The 3,975-nt window shown below is 41.2% G+C and overlaps 1 long non-coding RNA gene across 1 annotated transcript; it reads left to right on the top strand.

The window, feature by feature from the left end:
* Positions 1-532: 532 nt before the first annotated feature.
* On the top strand, positions 533-1,746 carry LOC105738293. The gene is made up of 2 exons (XR_001114078.1): positions 533-759; positions 861-1,746. It is a non-coding gene; the product is annotated as an uncharacterized LOC105738293 (long non-coding RNA).
* Positions 1,747-3,975: the final 2,229 nt, after the last annotated feature.

Raw genomic sequence — 3,975 nt, 5'->3', positions numbered from 1 at the left:
TTTCACCATGTTGGTCAGGCTGGCCTCGAACTTCCGACCACAGGTGATCCGCCCACCTCGGCCTCCCAAAGTGCTGGGATTACAGGCGTGAGCCGCCGTGCCTGGACACCTCTGCACCTTTGTACTTTTCAATAGCTGTGCCCGTTCTGCTCCCTCCCCAACTTACTGCCCCTCTACCTCCAAAGGCCTCCTTACCATGCCACATGGACCAGATGATTGTTTGCATCTTGTTGACTCTTAACTTGCTACCCCGGAGATACTGCCTACATTCTACCCCGGAGATGCTGCCTACGTTCTACCCCGGAGATGCTGCCTACGTTCTACCCCGGAGATGCTGCCTACGTTCTACCCCGGAGATGCTGCCTACGTTCTACCCCGGAGATGCTGCCTACGTTCTACCCCGGAGATGCTGCCTACGTTCTACCCCGGAGATGCTGCCTACGTTCTACCCCGGAGATGCTGCCTACGTTCTACCCCGGAGATGCTGCCTACGTTCTACCCTGGTTTGTAGTTTTCAGTGTGATCATACACGTGAGGCAAGTGTGTTGGGGTAACTAAGAGTAACCTTTTTCAAATTGGTTTATAATCACGCAAATTTCTCACTGGAACTCAAAGAGAGGGAGACAAGCCCCTTCTTTTCTCACACCTGCAGTTGGGGTATGTTTTTTCTGGTTACGAAGAAATATTCAATACTTTTAAATCTTGGCCAATTGCCAGATTCGTGATGCCACTGTAAAGGTTTACAACGGATTTTTGAAGGTAGCTATATTTAAGACTTTGCTGTTATAACATCAGAGGCTGTTAATTCTCCAGTGTCCACTATAAAATAACAAAGTGGCGATTTTGTTGCTTTCCTACAGAGTCAGCAGAGAGGCTACAACTGAGGAGCTTTCATAAATCATAAATCACAGGATTTACAATTTGGGAAACTATAAGAGGAGATAAACAACAGACTGAGGTTTTTGAGATATTGGGAATGTTGCTGACCTGTAATACTGATTCCCATTGTGAATTCCTTTTATTATGTACTTATTTTTTCATAGTAGTAGATATTATATTGCCTATATTCCTTTCTGATAATTTTGGGAACATAGAACAGTAAGATTTTGATATTTGTAACATTTAGCACCTGAGTGCAAGTGACAACCCCAAAGCAAGAGTGGCTTAGAGAATTTATTTCTCTGTCAATTAACAGGAGGCAGAAGTAGGCAGTTTAATAAAGGGACACCACAATCAGGAGGGACTCAGGTTCATTCTACCAGGTCTTTTTGTCACCCTAACATGGCTTCCAACTCAAACTCCAAGACAGCTGCTCCAGATGGACACCTCACATCTGCACTCCCAGCAGGAAGGAGGAAGGGTCTGACCTTTCCTTTAAGGGGGAACACTTTCTGGAGCTGGTACACAACACTTCTGCTTAGATCTGACTAGCCAGAATTTAGTCATATGGCCATGTGTCTCTATAAGGAAGACTAAAATGCAAATTTTATTTTGGACAACCATATGCCCAGCTAAAAATTAGTGGTTCCATTACTAAAGAAGTAGGAGAGGATGAATATTGGGAAACAATTAGCCGTCTCTGCAATGACCTTTTAATAGTTTGCTCTAGATGCTATGGAGGCTAGATTTTTCCATTTCATTTTGTTTCTTATTGATTTTCTTAAAGAATAATACTAAATATTTATATATAAACAATACTATTTTTTTCTGTCACATTTGCTACTAATAAATTTCAATGCTACTTTTTAAAGTCTTTTAAATTCAGTTAATGTTTATTAAAGGAGAGATATAAAATGCTTATATTGTCAAATTTACTAATGATAAACGTTGGGATTTTTTTCCCATTGCTTTTAAGTGTATAAAATGTTTTCTATCCTGAGATCCAGAGATTGGATCAATAACCACCTTCATTTTCTTCTACTTTATTTTTTATTTAACTTAATTAGGTATATGGTATGAGGAAAGTCTCTAAATCCATAATTATTTTCTAAATAGCCACCATAGATCTTTGTTATTTATTAATCTTTTTCTTTTGCATTGATTTGTAGTGTCTTATTCATTATATAATTACACAAACAAAAATAATATATGTATTTTTAACTTGCCCTGTTTCATTGGTGCCAGAAATGTTTTTATAGCAGAATATTTGCTTGTGATGAGCAGAATATTTGCTTGTGAAAAGTATTTGGATGTCCTTCTGGCACAGTTATTACCATTTATTACCTAGAGATAAAAGCATTTCTCTCTTTTTAAAAAAGTCAAATTAGAAAATGCTTCTCCATATGAATGTCCTGTAAGCACTTCAAACTCAGTATGTCCAAAAGAAACCCATTATTTCGTAGCCTCATTACAACTCTCCTCCTGTAATGTTTCCAAGGACAGTTAATGGTGTAGCTTTCATCCGATTTCCCTAGCTACAAACCTCAGCATCACTTTCCTTCTGCATTTCTTCCGCTATTCCCCAGTGTTTGCTAATCTGTCCCGCAATGTTACCAGAATCAGTTTTTTTTTAAAATTTATTTTTATTTTTTATTTTTTGGAAGACCGAGGTTCGCTGTTGTCACCCAGGCTGGAGTGCAGTGGCACGACCTCGGCTCACTGCAACCTCTGCCTCCCAGGTTCAAGTGATTCTCCTGCCTCAGCCTCCCGAGTAGCTGGGGTTACATGTGGCTGCCACCACACCTGGCTATTTTTTGTATTTTTAGTAGAGACAGGGTTTTGCCATGTTGGCCAGGCTGTCCTCAAACTCCTGACCTCATGTGATCTGCCCGCCTCGGCCTCTCAAAGTGCTGGGATTACAAGCGCGAGCCACCGCGCCTGGCCCAGAATCAGTTTTCTCCGTTTGTTGCCACTGCCTCTACTCTCAGGGTTGCACCTTCTCTCCCCTGGATGCTGAGAACAGCTCCAGCCTCTCACCTGTCCATCCTCTGCATAGGTATCAGTTATCTCCCTAAATTACAGATTCAAATACATTACTTCTTCTGCTCTTAAACCTTGAGTGGCTTCCCATCATCTTTGGAATAGAGTTCAAACTCATTAACATGATATTCAAAGCTGAACACAAGGTGGGTCTACAGCAAACTTTCTTTTTCCCGCTCTTCATTCCTGGCTGCCCATGAAACCTGTGTTCTGTCACCCAGGTAAATGGCTCACCCTTACTTTCGAATATTTACACATCCTTTTCCCTTGAGCTGTTTTGCGCATAAACACCTTTCCCTCTCTGTTTGCATAACCCACACTTTAAGTCCCAGATCAAATATCTTTGGCTCTTGAAAGCTCTCCTTATCCATTCAGTCAAACTTAATTGCCGGGTGCTCTATGATCCTATTGAATTTGTGCACACATTTATCATAGCTCAGATTACCTTCTAAATTATTTAAGTTGGAGTGTATCTGGTGAGACAGTACTTTTTAAGAGGACTAAAGTGGCCATCTGTCTTTGTAGAATATTAACTTTTCTGCAGATATTTTTTTTGTTCTGGGGAGTAAACTAAATATTTTCTCTTAGTTGTACAACTGCAAGGTGAATTTGCACTTGCAGTGTAAAATATATTTAACCCCTGTCCCTCTAGTACCCCTCAACATTCAGAACTAATCCCTGGTGAAGAGGTAGCTACGTTTGTAGAGAGGCCAAGGAGTATCCTGAGAAGACATAGGGAGATGCCATCTCTTTCAGAGGTTTAATGGTAGAATTTTTCTGATAGGTTGAGAAGGTCCTGCGGTGGTTCCCAGTCACAAAAGCTGTGAAGGACCGAAGGGGAGCTCTATGTGAAAAGGGAAGACCTGACTAATGACGCAGACTCATTACCACTGTCCCTATTTGTGGAGGTCAATTGTTTGTGATGGAGCTTGAGTGTGGGCTACAAACTTCTCTGATCTGACATCCTGTCATGGTGGGTTTGTGAGTGCAAACAAAGGAGATGAAACTTTGGGAGCCCAAGCACGAATTATCACTGCAGCCTCTTCAAGAACCTGA

Source organism: Nomascus leucogenys, chromosome 20 (genome assembly GCF_006542625.1).
Source record: "Nomascus leucogenys isolate Asia chromosome 20, Asia_NLE_v1, whole genome shotgun sequence".
In the NCBI taxonomy this organism is placed as follows: domain Eukaryota; kingdom Metazoa; phylum Chordata; class Mammalia; order Primates; family Hylobatidae; genus Nomascus; species Nomascus leucogenys.
Note: the sequence above shows the minus strand (reverse complement) of the source record. Positions and strands in the feature narration are given on the sequence as shown.